The sequence below is a fragment of the Coregonus lavaretus genome, assembly GCF_964263955.1.
Source record: "Coregonus lavaretus genome assembly, chromosome: 6".
NCBI lineage: Eukaryota > Metazoa > Chordata > Actinopteri > Salmoniformes > Salmonidae > Coregonus > Coregonus lavaretus.
Window position 1 is genome coordinate 12,918,850 of NC_139993.1, and position 18,076 is coordinate 12,936,925.

An 18,076-nucleotide genomic window follows, 5' to 3' on the forward strand; every position below is an offset into this window, starting at 1 on the left:
GTTACCTGTATAAAAGACACCTGTCCACACACTCAATCAATCAAACAGACTCCAACCTCTCCACAATGGCCAAGACCAGAGAGCTGTGTAAGGACATCAGGGATACAATTGTAGACCTGCACAAGGCTGGGATGGGCTACAGGACAATAGGCAAGCAGCTTGGTGAGATGGCAACAACTGTTGGCGCAATTATTAGAAAATGGAAGAAGTTCAAGATGACGGTCAATCACCCTCGGTCTGGGGCTCCATGCAAGATCTCACCTCGTGGGGCATCAATGATCATGAGGAAGGTGAGGGATCAGCCCAGAACTACACGGCAGGACCTGGTCAACCCCCTGAAGAGAGCTGGGACCACAGTCTCAAAGAAAACCATTAGTAACACACTACGCCGTCATGGATTAAAATCCTGCACCGCACGCAAGGTCCCCCTGCTCAAGCCAGCGCATGTCCAGGCCCGTCTGAAGTTTGCCAATGACCATCTGGATGATCCAGAGGAGGAATGGGAGAAGGTCATGTGGTCTAATGAGACAAAAATAGAGCTTTTTGGTCTAAACTCCACTCGCTGTGTTTGGAGGAAGAAGAAGGATGAGTACAACCCCAAGAACACCATCCCAACCGTGAAGCATGGAGGTGGAAACATCATTCTTTGGGATGCTTTTCTGCAAAGGGGACAGGACGACTGCACCGTATTGAGGGGAGGATGGATGGGGCCATGTATCGCGAGATCTTGGCCAACAACCTCCTTCCCTCAGTAAGAGCATTGAAGATGGGTCGTGGCTGGGTCTTCCAGCATGACAACGACCCGAAACACACAGCCAGGGCAACTAAGGAGTGGCTCCATAAGAAGCATCTCAAGGTCCTGGAGTGGCCTAGCCAGTCTCCAGACCTGAACCCAATAGAAAATCTTTGGAGGGAGCTGAAAGTCCGTATTGCCCAGCGACAGCCCCGAAACCTGAAGGATCTGGAGAAGGTCTGTATGGAGGAGTGGGCCAAAATCCCTGCTGCAGTGTGTGCAAACCTGGTCAAGACCTACAGGAAACATATGATCTCTGTAATTGCAAACAAAGGTTTCTGTACCAAATATTAAGTTCTGCTTTTCTGATGTATCAAATACTTATGTCATGCAATAAAAAGCAAATTAATTACTTAAAAATCATACAATGTGATTTTCTGGATTTTTGTTTTAGATTCCGTCTCTCACAGTTGAAGTGTACATATGATACTAATTACAGACCTCTACATGCTTTGTAAGTAGGAAAACCTGCAAAATCGGCAGTGTATCAAATACTTGTTCTCCCCACTGTATCATATTAAACGGGTCAAAGCAAACTGGTGCGATCAAGATGTAGGATACTATACGTCCTACAATTCGTATTATATTGTACGACTGCCAACCTAACGTAAAGTAACATACTGTATCATACTAAATGGAGTGGCACGGATTTTAGCAAAATATGTTTTGCTCTGAGATACGGCTGTTGCGGTGCCCATATTACCGCCACACCTGCGGTCACGAGTCATGAAGGCAGTAAATGTATTCGAAAATCTAATCAAACACTTCATGAGAGCCCATGAGCTCAAGTTGCGCAACATTTCAATAGGCTATGCAATTGCGCGAGAAAATAGAGTGATGACCTCTACTACAAAGAGGAGGATCAGTGTTCTATAGGCTAAGCCTACTATATTTATTTCTCAACTTGAAAGTTGAGCGGGGGAGAGCGGGGCCTCCCTCACCACAACTCCCAAATATAACTCTCCCAACTTCCACCTCTCATGAGGTGGAAGTTGGGAGAGTTATATTTGGGAGTATGAGAGGTGGAAGTTGGGAGAGTTATATTTGGGAGTTGTGGTGAGGGAGGCCCCGCTCTCTCCTTTCCCAGATGTTTAGTTCATTTCATTCCGATCTCCTCTGCATTATTGTAGCCATCTGCTGCAGCCTGTCAACTATGCCTCTGCCTATCCCTGTTCTCTCCTCTCTGCACAGGCTACACAAACGCCTCACACCGCGTGGCTGCTGCCTCTCTAACCTGGTGGTCCTTGCACGCACCACCCACGTGGAGTTCCAGGTCTCAGGCAGCCTCTGGAACTGCCGTTCTGCTGCCAACAAGGCAGAGTTAATCTCAGCCTATGCTACCCTCCAGTCCCTCGACTTCTTGGCGCTGACGGAAACATGGATTACCACTGAAAACACTGCTACTCCTGCTGTTCTCTCCTCATCTGACCATGTGTTCTCGCATACCCCGAGAGCATCTGGTCAGCGGGGTGGTGGCACAGGAATCCTCATCTCTCCCAAGTGGACATTCTCAATTTTTCCCCTGACCCATCTGTCTATCTCCTCATTTGAATTCCATGCTGTCACTATCACTAGCCCATTTAAGCTTAATATCCAAGTCATCTATCGCCCTCCAGGTTCCCTTGGAGAGTTCATCAATGAGCTTGACGCCTTGATAAGTTCCTTCCCTGAGGATGGCTCACCCCTCACAGTTCTGGGGGATTTCAACCTCCCTACGTCTACATTTGACTCATTTCTCTCTGCCTCCTTCTTTCCACTCCTCTCCTCTTTTGACCTCACCCTCTCACCGTCCCCCCCTACTCACAAGGCAGGCAATACGCTTGACCTCATCTTTACTAGATGCTGTTGTTCTACTAATCTCACTGCAACTCCCCTCCATGTCTCCGACCACTACTTTGTATCCTTTTCTCTCTCCCTCTCCTCCAACACTACTCACTCTGCCCCTACACAGATGGTAATGCGCCGTCGCAACCTTCGCTCTCTCTCTCCCGCTACTCTCTCCTCTTCTATCCTATCATCTCTTCCCTCTGCTCAATCCTTCTCCCTCCAATCTCCTGATTCTGCCTCCTCAACCCTCCTCTCCTCCCTTTCTGCATCCTTTGACTCTCTATGTCCCCTATCCTCCCGGCCGGCTCGGTCCTCCCCTCCAGCTCCGTGGCTTGATGACTCATTGCGAGCTCACAGAACAGAGCTCCGGGTAGCTGAGCAGAAATGGAAGAAAACTAGACTCCCTGCGGACCTGGCATCTTTTCACTCCCTCCTCTCTACATTTTCTTCATCTGTTTCTGCTGCTAAGGCCACTTTCTACCACTCTAAATTCCAAGCATCTGCCTCTAACCCTAGGAAGCTCTTTGCCACATTCTCCTCCCTGCTGAATCCCCCCCCCCCCCTCTCTGTGGATGACTTCGTCAACCATTTTGAAAAGAAGGTTGACGACATCCGATCCTCGTTTATTAAGTCAAATGACACTGCTGGTCCTGCTCACACTGCCCTACCCTATGCTTTGACTTCTTTCTCCCCTCTCTCTCCAGATAAAATCTTGCGACTTGTGACGGCAGGCCGCCCAACAACCTGCCCGCTTGACCCTTTCCCCTCCTCTCTTCTCCAGACCATCTCCGGTGACCTTCTCCCTTACCTCACCTCGCTGATCAACTCATCCTTGACCGCTGGTTATGTCCCTTCCGTCTTCAAGAGAGCGAGAGTTGCACCCCTTCTCAAAAAACCAACACTCGATCCCTCTGATGTCAACAGCTACAAACCAGTATCCCTTCTTTCTTTTCTCTCCAAAACTATTGAGCGTGCCGTCTTTAGCCAACTCTCTTGCTATCTCTCTCAGAATGACCTTCTTGATCCAAACCAGTCAGGTTTCAAGACTGGTCATTCAACTGAGATTGCTCTTCTCTGTGTCACGGAGGCTCTCCGCACTGCTAAAGCTAACTCTCTCTCCTCTGCTCTTGTCCTTCTAGACCTGTCTGCTGCCTTTGATACTGTGAACCATCAGATCCTCCTCTCCACCCTCTCCGAGCTGGGCATCTCCGGCGCGGCTCACTCTTGGATTGCGTCCTACCTGACCGGTCGCTCCTACCAAGTGGCGTGGCGAGAACCTGTCTCCGCACCACGTGCTTTCACCACTGGTGTCCCCCAGGGCTCAGTTCTAGGCCCTCTCATATTCCCACTATACACCAAGTCACTTGGCTCTGTCATATCCTCACATGGCCTCTCCTATCATTGCTACGCTGACGACACACAACTAATCTTCTCCTTTCCCCCTTCTGATAACCAGGTGGCGAATCGCATCTCTGCATGTCTGGCAGACATATCAGTATGGATGACGGATCACCACCTCAAGCTGAACCTTGGCAAGACGGAGCTGCTCTTCCTCCCGGGGAAGGACTGCCTGTTCCATGATCTCACCATCACGGTTGACAACTCCGTTGTGTCCTCCTCCCAGAGTGCGAAGAGCCTTGGCGTGACCCTGGACAACACCCTGTCGTTCTCCGCTAACATCAAGGCGGTGACCCGATCCTGTAGGTTCATGCTCTACAACATTCGGAGAGTACGACCCTGCCTTACACAGGAAGCGGCACAGGTCCTAATCCAGGCACTTGTCATCTCCCGTCTGGATTACTGCAACTCGCTGTTGGCTGGGCTCCCTGCCTGTGCCATTAAACCCCTACAACTCATCCAGAATGCCGCAGCCCGTCTGGTGTTCAACCTTCCCAAGTTCTCTCACGTCACCCCGCTCCTCCGCACACTCCACTGGCTTCCAGTTGAAGCTCGCATCTGCTACAAGACCATGGTGCTTGCCTACGGAGCTGTGAGGGGAACGGCACCTCCGTACCTTCAGGCTCTGATCAGTCCCTACACCCAAACGAGGGCATTGCGTTCATCCACCTCTGGCCTGCTGGCTCCCCTACCTCTGCGGAAGCATAGTTCCCGCTCAGCCCAGTCAAAACTGTTCGCTGCTCTGGCACCCCAATGGTGGAACAAGCTCCCTCACGACGCCAGGACAGCGGAGTCACTCACCACCTTCCGGAGACATTTGAAACCCCACCTCTTTAAGGAATACCTGGGATAGGATAAAGTAATCCTTCTACCCCCCCTTACCCCAACCCCCCCCCCCCCCCCCAAAAAAAAAAAAAAAACATTATAAAGTGGTTATCCCACTGGCTATAAGGTGAATGCACCTATTTGTAAGTCGCTCTGGATAAGAGCGTCTGCTAAATGACGTAAATGTAAATGTAATACCACCTTTCAGAATAAAAATAATAATAATGTGGCAGTCATGTTTTAACTGCTAAAACAAGGATGATAAAAATAGGCCTGGATAGTAGATAAGGAACAACAGTAAGGCCAAGTCGCACCTGCACATTTGTCCTGTATGTGTCCTATGTAATGTGTGGAGGTCTTGGACACTGTTTCCAAGTTCGTTGTAAATATGTCACACTGCAATGTCATCTATACTAAACAAAAATATAAACACAACATGTAAAGTGTTTCATGAGCTGAAATATAAGATCTCAGTAAAGCTTATTTCTCAAAAATGTTGGGCACCTTGTGTTGCTACTCTAAAATGTGCAGTTTTGTCACACAACACAATCCCACAGATGTCTCAAGTTTTGATGGAGCTTGCAATTGGCATTTCCATTTCCCGCCAATATCCAGCAACTTCGCACAGCCATTGAAGAGGAGTAGGACAATATTCCACAGGCCACAATCAACAGCCTGATTAATTCTTTGCGAAGGAGATGTGTCACGCTGCATGAGGCATATGGTGATCACACCAGATACTGACTGGTTTTCTGATCCACGCCCCTACCTCTTTTGTTAAGGTATCTGTGACCAATTTATGCATATATTTATTCCCAGTGAAATCCATAGATTAGGGCCTAATCTTTTCTTTAATGAGTCTGACGCGAAGGATATACTGTTTCTCCCGGACCAGGCCCAAATCCCCGTCATTCGCATGAAGAAAAGACTGAGATACAGGGGGCGCAGATCCGGGTACCTTGTGAGAATTTGTTGGCGAGTGGGTAACCCGCCTCTACCATCCGTTCTATTGTCCAACGTGCAATCAGTGGAGAAAAAACTAGATGAGCTCCGTTCGAGACTGTCCTACCAACGGGACACTAAAAACTGTAATATCTTATGTTTCACCGAGTCGTGGCTGAATGGCGGCACGGATAATATACAGTTGGCTGGGTTTTCCGTGCATCGGCAGGACAGAACAGCTACGTCCGGTAAGACGAGGGGTGGTGGTGTGTGTCTATTTGTCAATAACAGCTGGTGCGCAATGTCTAATATTAAGGAAGTCTTGAGGTATTGCTCACCTGAGGTAGAGTACCTCATGATAAGCTGTAGACCATACTATCTACCAAGAGAGTTTTCATCTATATTTTTCTATTTACCACCACAAATCGATGCTGGCACTAAGACCACACTCTAGAGCCTAGAGCTGCCGCTTTCAAGGAGCAGGACAATACTCTGGACGCTCATAAGAATCCCGCTATGCCCTTAGACGAACCATCAAACTGGCAACGTTTCAATACAGGACTAAGATTGAATCCTACTACACCGGCTCTGACGCTCGTTGGATGTGACAGGGCTTGCAAACTATTATAGACTACAAAGGGACACCCAGCCGCAAACTGCCCAGTGACGCAAGCCTAAAAGGCTAAATGCCTTTTATGCTCGCTTCGCGGCAAGCAACACTGAAGCATGCATAAGAGCACCAGCTGTTCCGGACAACTGTGTGATCACGCTCTCCTTAGCCGATGTGAGCAAGACCTTTAAAACAGGTCAACATTCACAAGGCCGCAGGGCCAGACAGATTACCAGGACGTGTACTCAGAGCATGCGTGGACCAACTGGCAAGTGTCTTCACCGCCATTTTCAAGCTCTCCCTGACCTAGTCTGTAATACCTAAATGTTTCAAGCAGACCACCACAGACCCTGTGCCCAAGAAAGAGAAGGTAACCTGTCTAAATGACTACCGCCCTGTATCACTCACATCGGTAGCCATGAAGTGCTTTGAAAGGCTGGTCATGGCTGACATCAACACCATCATCCCGGAAACCCTAGACCCACTCCAATTCGCATACTGCCCCAAAAGATTCACAGATTACGCAATCTCAATCGCACTCCACACTGCCCTTTCCCACCTGGACAAAAGGAACACCTACAGCACCAGTCAAAAGTTTGGACACACCTACTCATTCCAGGGTTTTTCTTTATTGTTTTACTATTTTCTACATTGTAGAATAACAGTGAAGACATCAAACTATGAAATAACACATACGGAATCATGTAGTAACCAAAAAAGTGTTAACTAATCAACAAATATTTTAATATTTGAGATTCTTCAAAGTAGCCACCCTTGGCATTCTCTCAACCAGCTTCATGAGGTAGTCACCTGGAATGCATTTCAATAAACAGGTGTGCCTTGTTAAAAGTTAATTTGTGGAATTTCTTTCCTTCTTAATGCATTTGAGCCAATCAGTTGTGTTGTGACAAGGTAGGGGTGGTATACAGAAGATAGCCCTATTTGGTAAAAGACCAAGTCCATATTATGGCAAGAACAGCTCAAATAAGCAAAGTGAAACGACAGTCCATCATTACTTTAAGACATGAAGGTCAGTCAATCCGGAAAATTTCAAGAACTTTGAAAGTTTTTTCAAGTGCAGTCGCAAAAACCATCAAGCGCTATGATGAAACTGGCTCTCATGAGGACCACCACAGGAAAGGAAAACCCAGAGTTACCTCTGCTACAGAGGAGAAGTTCATTAGAGTTACCAGCCTCAGAAATTGCAGCCCAAATAAATGCTTCACAGAGTTCAAGTAACAGACACATCTCAACATCAACTGTTCAGAGGAGACTGCGTGAATCAGGCCTTCATGGTCTAATTGCTGCAAAGAAACTACTACTAAAGGACACCAATAAGAAGAAGAGACTTGTTTGGGCCAAGAAACACAAGCAATGGACATTAGACCGGTGGAAATCTGTCCTTTGGTCTGATGAGTCGAAATGTGAGATTTTTGTTTCCAACTGATGTGTCTTTGTGAGACGCAGAGTAGGTGAACAGATGATCTCTGCGTGTGTGGTTCCCACCGTGAAGCATGGAGGAGGAGGTGTGATGGTGTGAGGGGGATTTCCTGGTGACACTGTCAGTGATTTTTTTTAATTCAAGCCACACTTAACCGGCATGGCTACCACAGCATTCTGCAGCGATACGCCATTCCATCTGGTTTGGGCTTAGTGGGACTATCATTTGTTTTTCAACCGGACAATGACCCAACACACCTCCAGGCTGTGTAAGGCCTATTTGACCAAGAAGGAGAGTGATGGACTTCTGCATCAGATGACCTGGCCTCCACAATCACCCGACCTCAACACAGTTGAGATGGTTTGGGATGAGTTGGACCGCAGAGTGAAGGAAAAGCAGCCAACAAGTGCTCATCATATGTGGGAACTCCTTCAAGACTGTTGGAAAAGCATTCCAGGTGAAGCTGGTTGAGAGAATGCCAAGAGTGTGCAAAGCTGTCATCAAGGCAAAGGGTGGCTACTTTGAAGAATCTAAAATCTAAAATATATTTTTATTTGTTTAACACTTTTTTGGTTACTACATGATTCCATATGTGTTATTTCATAGTTTTGATGTCTTCACTATTATTCTACAATGTAGAAAATAGTAAAAATAAAGATAAATCCTTGAATGAGTAGGCGTGTCCAAACTTTTGACTGGTACTGTATGTGAGAATGCTATTCATTGACTACAGCTCAGCGTTCAACACCATAGTGTCCACAAAGCTAAGGACCCTCGGACTAAACACCTCCCTTGGCAACTGGATCCTGGACTTACTGATGGGCCGCTCCCAGGTGGTAAGGGTAGGCAACAGGTAGGCAACAACACATCTGCGACGCTGATCCTCAACACGGGGGCTCCTCAGGGGTGCGTACTTAGTGCCATCCTGTACTCCCTGTTCACCCATGACTGCGTGGCCAAGCACGACTCCAACACCATCATTAAGTTTGCTGGTGATACAACAGTGGTAGGCTTGATCACCAACAATGATGAGACAGCCTATAGGGAGGAGGTCAGAGACATGCCAGTGTGGTGCCAGGACAACAACCTCTCCCTCAACGTGAGCAAGACAAAGGAGCTGATCGTGGACTACAGGAAAAGGAGGGCCATTCACATCGACGGGGCTGTAGTGGAGCGGGTCGAGAGTTTTAAGTTCCTTGATGTCCACATCAACAACCAACTATCATGATCCAAACACAGCAAGACAGTCATGAAGAGGGCACGACAATGTATTAACCCCCTCAGGAGATTGGAAATATTTGGCATGGGTCCCCAGATCATCAGAAAGTTCTACAGCTGCACTATTGAGAGCATCCTGACCGGTTGCATCACCGCCTGGTATGGCAACTGCTCGGCATTCGACCGTAAGGCGCTACAGAGGGTAGCGCGTAGGGCCCCGTACATCACTGGGGCCAAGCTTCCTGCCATCCAGGACATATATACTAGGCAGTGTCAGAGGAAGACCCAAAAATGTGTCAAAGACTCCAGTCACCCAAGTCATAGACTGTTCTCTCTGCTACCGCACGGCAAGCAGTACCTGAGCGCCGAGTCTAGTTCCAATAGGCTCAGTAACAGCTTCTACCCCCAGCGGTCTAAGGCACTGCATCGCAGTGCTTGAGGTGTCACTACAGACCCGGGTTCGATCCCAGGCTGTGTCGCAGCCGGCCACGACCGGGAGACCCATGATGCAGCGCACAATTGGCCCAGCGTCGTCCGGGTTAGGGGAGTGTTTGGCCGGCTGGGATGTCCTTGTCCCATCGCGCTCTAGCGACTCCTTGTGGTGGGCCAGCTGCATGCACGCTGACTTAGGTCGGCAGTTGTACAGTGTTTCCTCCGACACATTGGTGCGGCTGGCTTCCGGAATAAGCGAACAGTGTGTCAAGAAGCAGTGCGGCTTGGCAGGGTCGTGTTTTGGAGGACGCATGGCTTTCGACGTTCGCCTCTCCCAAGCCCGTACGGGAGTTGCAGCAATGGGACAAGACTGTAAGTGGATATCACGAAATTGGGGAGAAAAAGGGGTAAATAAAATGTAAAAATAAAGAAAGAAACAGTTTCATCTAGATGTGTGAAAGTTAGTGTATAAGCTAATGATCCATCATGTATGACATTCCTAGGAGTGTGTAAACTTACATTTTGTATTACCATATCATATTTGTATGTTCTCTATAGTTGTGTACTTGAAAATGTATCAATTGACCAATTCGGCACATTTGGGCAGACTTGATACAAAATAGTCCAGTATTGCAATGCTTCACTGGATCAATCTGAAACTTTGCACACACACTGCTGCCATCTAGTGGCCAACATCTAAACTGTGCCTAAACGTCAACATTATATTGTGGCCTTTCTCTTGCATTCCAAAGATGATGGAACTAAAAAAATAATAGAAAATGCATGTTTTTTTGTTTGTATTATCTTTTACCAGATCTAATGTATTATATTTTCCTACATTCGTTTCACATTTCCACAAACTTCAAAGTGTTTCCTTTCAAATGGGTGCATATCCTTGCTTCAGGTCCTGAGCTACAGGCAGTTAGATTTGGGTATGTCATTTTAGGCGAAAATTGAATAAAAGGGTCTGATCCTTAAGAGGTTAAGGGCTTTTAAGTAAGCATTTCACGGTAATGTCTACACCTGTTGTATTTGGCGCATGTGACAAATACAATTTGATTTGATTTTGAATTGATTTGATTTGTTTTAATGAATTTATTTCAATTGACTGATTTCCTTATATGAATTGTAACTCAGTGAAATCTTTGAAGTTGTTGCATGTTGCGTTTCTATTTTTGTTCAGTATAGATTGGCATCCAGAAAACCAATATTGCGTATGGGAATATATACAAGGCAAACAAACTGTTCTTAAAAACACCACAACAGACCTGGTCTAGTTTATGACAGGGCAGTGGTGTCCAAACCTAATCCTGAAGGGCTGCAGTGAGACAGCAGCCCGCAGGCTTTTGTTCGATTACTGCACTGATCACTGATTCAAATTATCCAATAATCATGGCTGTCACTATTTGTATCAGACATGTTAAAGTTGCCCACCAAAATGGAAGAACACCCCTGGTTTAGGATAATATTCCAATACTGTGGTAAATACAGTACATAGCCATCTTCAGATGCAGAATCAATATGACTTACTGTATGTGACGTGAACTGACGTGACATTATATTTTATTAAGACAGATTTTATTTTAGCATCCAGGAGCAGGGTTGTTAAACATAGATTGTATCTACTTACAAGGCTTAGCTACTCTGTAGTTGTGCTGTCCTCTTCTCACCTGTTGTTGGTCATACACTGAAGTCATGGAGTTATTGTATTCTTTCTCTCTTTCAATTCAACCACTACACATGTAGTCTTATCAATTTCTCTGAAATACCTCATTGAACAACCTTAGTCGAACCAATAATACCCTGACTTCAGCTCTTGGAGAAGTCCTTGTCGCTTGCTCTGCAGTTTCTCTATTACGCAATTTATTAGTCCTGTGCTAGTTGGTTTTTTCATGCTCATGTCACATTTCTTCCTTCCCCTTAAAGAGACAAGTGTATTTTTCAATGACTACTTATACGAGAGAATATAATTGCTGCATACTCTAGAAACTTTTCTTTAGCATGCCTAGTTTATGACTACTATGTTTTTTTTTTACATAATCAGGGTGTGAAATATTTTCTGAAACTCTTGCTGTTGAAGTGCACAACAAGCGAGAGTCTGATATTTTTTATCACTGTTAAAATGAAATGTGTGAATTGATTTTAAGGAATATTTTATGATATTTCAACATGTAACAAAATGTTATGTAAGGCTCTATCCATGCTAGTCCCCATTAACATTCAGAGTGGAAATCATTAACAGGATTGATAAAGATATTGACCATGAGTGCATTTTTATCCTGGATGAAATAGCTGATTGACTTCAATGTGCATACAGGAAAACCTTTATCGTACTTTCCTTGATTAAAATAAAAAAGAAGGTAATTAAAAGCTCTTACTTCCCAAAGAAAACAATATATTGTTGTAAAAAATGTAATTCATGGCAGAAGGATAAAGCTTTATCTTGCTGTATACAACATATTGCCATATTTGGATACTTGCTTTAGCTCTCTGTCAAAGTCAACTAACATGTTTTTAAAAATCCATGTAGATGTCAGCTGCAGTTAAACGATATTCAACAATGTATGTATATTTACTTCTGTCTACTATCACTAACAATAACAGGCGACAATAATTACACATTTTGAGATCAGATAGAAGTTCCACCACATAAACAAATACTAAGACACTGGCAGTCGAGGAAAAGTTGCTGAAACATGCAGAATGGAGCTAATTGTCCATATTATTGATCATTGCTGGTCTGACAAATGTGTTCACATGGTGTGAGAAAGGCTAAACATTGTAGTTGTACTGTTTTTCTAAGATAGGTGTTGGTGAGTGTGTGGTCTTTCTAAATATGACAAACTGAGGAAAGATTGTCTGTAAGTGAGACAAATGATTTGAGTAAAAGTAAATAAGCTAAAGGAAAAGAGTGAATACTTACTTGCAATCGTCTAGCAGAACTATGTTCCCCGGCGAGCGATGTCTCAACAGCTGAAGTTCAAAGACCAATAGGGCCTTATCTAAAATGCTCTGTGTTCAATGGGAGTGGTAAAAAAGACAGCCACCTCCATAATGACTAATTACTGAAATACTTTACAATACTTTATATTAAATCTACCTATTATGGAATAAATAGAATAGATCCAAAATTGCAAGCTTCAAGCTAAATCAAATGCACCTTGAACACAAATATTGGAAGGCTTTTTAAATATTTAACCAGGTCGGCTAGGGACTCCTATACTTCCTGTCATGCAATCACTAAAACATTCCATTCAACAACTGTCTTTCTCAGTAACCTCACTTTGTATGCCAAATCCTTATTGATGTCAACAATACATGTTTTAAATTAAAGTCAAAGTTGTGCGTACATATATCAAGTTAGGTTTCAGGCTCTCTTTTAAAGTCACAATCAAGAGTTTGTGTTTCAGCCCAATATGCTGGGGGGGTGGGGGGGGGGCAAGTTCATAGGCTGTTCTTCTTCGTTGGTGGCACTATCGTGCCGATTCATGGAAGTTAAAATGCTTTTGAATAGATGCTGGATGCTAAATAACCAGCCAACAAACTTACTAAAACAAACTGTTTGGATGAAACAGTCTGTGGACCCCAAGAAGAGTAGCTGCTGCTTCAGCAACAACTAATGGGGATCCTAATAAAATACTAAACACTAAAAAACTTCCTTGATAAGTCGAAAATATGCTAAAAAAAAATATACTTTAAACCTAACCTACTTTCTATGGCCAAATTTCAAACGTACATAATTTCACTTATATTTACATCAATGAAGTGAAGCATTATGTCACCTTCAAAAGTTTTATTTTCAATTAAAAACAGAAGAAAATTAAGATTGCAGTATGGAATATTTTTATTATTGCTCCCACCTTTATATTGCACTTATGTTAGCCTTATCAAAAAAACACAAATAAAAACATATATATATATATATATTTAAAAAAGGTTGTCACCAATGTGTCCAACTGTAGGGTATTCTGAAGGTTGTTCCATAAGTGAGATGCTAAGAAACTAAAAGCCATTTTACGTAAACCTGTAGTGACAGATGGAATTTCAAGCGTTAGCCATCCCTGTGAGCTGGTATGGTATCTCGTACTTCTATAGGTTAGTAACTATGTCTATGTTAGGTAATGTGGGAACTTTTGCAAAGGGGCTTTATAAATTAACAGAATGCACTGATTCGACCTACACAGCGTCAGAGAGGGCCCCCGGACTCTACCCCCGGACCATTCACTGGTCTGCCCCAAGACTGGATCAGGATTCAGACATGACACAGATAAGGAACTCCACTGCCGAACTCTACCGCTTTCAGGCTGCCGAGTTGTAGAGTCAGCGATATGATGTAGATGCAGAAAGTAAACAGGATAGTGGGTCAATTTCCACAACAACTAAGAGCGTTGAAGTGCGAGGCTCAACTTCTCTGCTGTCCTGTGTAGCTCAGTTGGTAGAGCATGGCGTTTGCAACGGGTTCGATTCCCACGGGGGCCAGTATAAAAAATAAATAAAAAATGTATGCACTCACTAACTGTAAGTCGCTCTGGATATGAGCGTCTGCTAAATGACTACAATGTAAAATGTAAATGTTTTGGTGCCCTGGCTACCACGCTGTAACAGCGTGAAGCGAACCTGTGTACATGCGCAGATACTGTGTGTGACTGTGAGAGCGAAGTCTGCATCTTGCTCATCTCAATATCTGTGGCGCAAAAATGTAATCCATCTACCAGCAGCTTCAGCTATCCCCCACCATGCCCCCTGACCAGGTTCTGGCTAACACTACCCCCACAGCCTGCTGTTTCTCTGCTCTCTCTCCTGTTGATGTGGCCCACATCACAGAGTTGGTCACCAGATCCAAATCCTCTACCTGTCCACTGGAGCCCATGCCCACGTCTCTGGTAAAGGCATGCCTACCTTCCCTGTACCTTCTCATGGTCGACATTATTAATTATTCCCTCTTGATTGGAAATGTTCCTCCTGCACTCAAAATGGCTGCTGTCATGCCCATCATAAAGAAACAAGGAATGGACCCGGATAACTTTAACAACTACCAGCCTATTTCCAACTCCCCATTTCTAGCCAAAATCCTGGAGCGAGCAGTTGCTACCCAACTACATTGTCACTTGACCAACCATGACATGTACAAACCTCTTCAATCAGGGTTACGGGCCAAGCACAGCACAGAGACTGCACTGGTAAATGTAATCAACAACCTCCTCATTGCCACTGACTCTCGCCTGCCACATCATCCTCCTCGACCCCATGGAAACGGTCCTGGGCATCACCGGAATGCCACTCAACTGGTTCTCGTCCTACGTGGCTGACCGGAAGCAGTATGTGTCCTTTGGAGACTCCAAATACCCCTCAACCCCTGTCAACCAAGGCATGCCTCAAGGTTCTGTGATTGGACCCCTGCTGTTCATCACGTTTCCCCTGGGCCAGATCATCCGCCATGGTCTCAACTTCCACTGCTATTCGGATGACACACAGATTTACCTCCACACTGAACCCACCTCTCACCTCCCTCCTCCGTCTCTGATCGACTGTATCCAGGATATAAAAAACTGGATGACATCGAATCTACTCAAACTCAAAAGCAATACAACTGAGGTCATGCTGGTCGCTCCCAAGGTTCTCCTCAAGAAAGTGGGTGACCTCGTGATGTCCATTGACTGCTGCTCCATCTGCCCATCATCAGAGGTCAGAAACCTGGGTGTCATCCTGGACCCCACTCTCCCATTCGAGCCCCAAATTAAGTCCAACACCAATTCCTCCTTCTTCCACCTCTGTAATATCTCCCGACTCCGACCATCCCTCACGGACCCGGTAGCACAGACCCTCATTTACGCTTTTGTAACATCACGTATGGACTACTGCAATGGAGTCCTATTCGGGGTGTCCAGCAAAGCCCTGGATAGGCTCCAGTACATCCATAACTCTGTTGCTAGGGTCATCACACACACCAAACCCTGGGAACACATCACCCCCTCTCTGCAACCCCTTCACTGGCCCCCAGTCAAATTCTGGATTGCCTACAAGATCCTAGTCCTCACCTACAAAGCACTCCATGGCCTTGCCCCCTCATACATCTCCGACCTCCTCCACAGACCGCAGTCTCTGCTCCTCTGACTCTGGACTACTCACCATCCCCAAAACAAGACTGTGCACCATGGGGGATCGGGCTTTCAGCGCCGTTGCCCCAAAACTCTGGAACTCTCTCCCCCCAGCCACCCACAACTCTGACTCTATCACCATTTTCAATAACCGACAAAAAAACAACTGGTTCAGTCTGGCTTTCCCCTCAGTTTAGCTCAGCCCTTACTCAGCTCTAGATTAAGCTAAGTATCTTTAAAAAAAAACGTATTCTATTGTTTTATTCTTGTTTTGTTTTTTACTCTTTTGCTGTACAGTGTCCTTGGGTTTCTTGAAAGGCGCTTTAAAGGTCCAATGCAGTCATTTGTAACTCAATATCAAATCATTTCTGGGTAACAATTAAGTACCTTACTATGATTGCTTTCAATTAAAATGGTCCAAAAAATAAGAGCAATTTATCAAGCAAAAATGTTGTTAGGACTGTCTGGGAGTGGTCTGAGTGGGGAGGGGAAAACTGAAAACTAGCTGTAATTGGCAGAGAGGTTTGGAACTCTCTTATTGGTATATTAACTAATTTACAGCAAGGTGATGTCACCAGGCAGGCCAAAACTTCATCCTACCACAACAGGCTGACATTTTTTATTTTCACAATTTCACAGTATTATTCTAACCTCATAGTGTAGAAATATATATAAAACCCAGGAAAATCTAGTTTTTGACTGCACTGGGCCTTTAAATCCCATGTACAGTGCATTCGGAAAGTATTCAGACCCCTTCACGTTTTCCACATTTTGTTACGTTACAGCCTTATTCTAAAATGGACTAAATAAATTGTTTTCCTCATCAATCTACACAAAATACCCCATAATGACAAAGCAAAAACAGGTTTAAAAAACAGAAATACCTTATTTACATAAGTATTCAGACCCTTTGCTATGAGACTCAAAGTTGAGCTCAGGTGCATCCTGTTTGTATTGATCATCCTTGATATGTTTCTACAACTTGATTGGAGTCCACCTGTGGTAAATTCAATTGATTGGACATGATTTTGAAAGGCACACACCTTTGTCTATTTAAGATCCCACAGTTGACAATGCATGTCAGAGCAAAAACCAAGCCATGAGGTTGAAGGAATTGTGCGTAGAGCTCTGAGACAGGATTGTGTCGAGGCACAGCATTGAAGGTCCCCAAGAACACAGTGGCCATCATTCTAAAATGGAAGAAGTTTGGAACCACCAAGATTCTTCCTAGAGCTGGCCACCCAGCCAAACTGAGCAATCAGGGGAGAAGGGCCTTGGTCAGGTAGGTGACCAAGAACCCAATGGTCACTCTGACAGATCTCCAGAGTTCCTCTGTGGAGATGGGAGAACCTTCCAGAAGGACAACCATCTCTGCAGCACTCCACCAACCATGCCTTTATGGAAGTGTGGCCAGACGGAAGCCACTCCTCAGTAAAAGGCATGTGACAGCCCGCTTGGAGTTTGCCAAAAGGCACCAAAAGGACTCTCAGACCATGAGAAACAAGATTCTCTGGTCTGATGAAACCAATATTGAACTCTTTGGCCTGAATGCCAAGCTTCACGTCTGGAGGAAACCTGGCACCATCCCTACGGTGAAGCGTGGTGGAGGCAGCATCATGCTGTGGGATATTTTTCAGTGGTAGGGATTGAGAGACTAGTCAGGATCGAGGAAAAGATTAACGGAGCAAAGTACAGAGAGATCTTTGATGAAAACCTGCTCCAGAGCTCAGGACCTCAGACTGGGGCGAAGGTTCACCTTCCAACAGGACAACGACCCTAAGCACACAGCCAAGACAACGCAGGAGTGGCTTCGGGACAAGAATTGAACCCGATCTAACATCTCTGGAGAGACCTGAAAATAGCTGTGTAGCAACGCTCCCATCCAACCTGACAGAGCTTGAGAGGATCCGCAGAGAAGAATGGGAGAAACTCCCCAAATACAGGTGTGCCAAGCTTGTAGCATCATACCCAAGAAGACTTGAGGCTGTAATCGCTGCCAAAGGTGCTTCAACAAAGTACTGAGTAAAGGGTCTGAATACTTATGTAAATATTATATTTCCGTTTTTTTTTATACATGTGCAAAAATATCCCAAAATTTGTTTTTGCTTTGTCATTATGAAAAAATAAAATAAAAATAATTTCATCCATTTTGTGGAAAAAATGAAGGGGTCTGAATACTTTCCGAATGCACTGTATGTTAATTATTTGTTATGTTAGGGCGACAAAACAAATCAATGGAATCTGTTTGCGTCAGACATACATAGCAAGGCTATCCAAAACATTGTTTTCGCGACAAGCCAGCTCACTTGTACAACGCAGTCTTACTCTTAGTAGTGGTCTGAGGAAATGGCAGAGAAATGCCCTGTTACCCAAGATTTTGAGTGTTACTATCAACCGAAGAGAAAAAACCCTAACCGAAAACAACAACAAGATATTGGGAGGTCAAGAGTAAATATCGGTAACAGTTTTGAAAGGTGGAGGGAGCTCCGGAG

General features: G+C 44.9%; 1 protein-coding gene across 2 annotated transcripts in view; it reads right to left on the reverse strand.

Moving 5' to 3' along the window:
* The window catches only part of LOC311130631 (equilibrative nucleoside transporter 1-like), a 51,168-nt gene extending 38,523 nt beyond the window's left edge, over nucleotides 1-12,645 (reverse strand). Inside the window, exon 1 of one of the 2 annotated variants that reach the window (XM_084163422.1) lies at nucleotides 12,410-12,645. The gene's annotated coding sequence lies outside the window, so the exon portion shown is untranslated. The remainder of the gene's footprint in view (nucleotides 1-12,409) is intronic. The other variant, XM_084163420.1, reaches the window with a different exon arrangement.
* Between the last annotated feature and the right edge of the window lie 5,431 nt (nucleotides 12,646-18,076).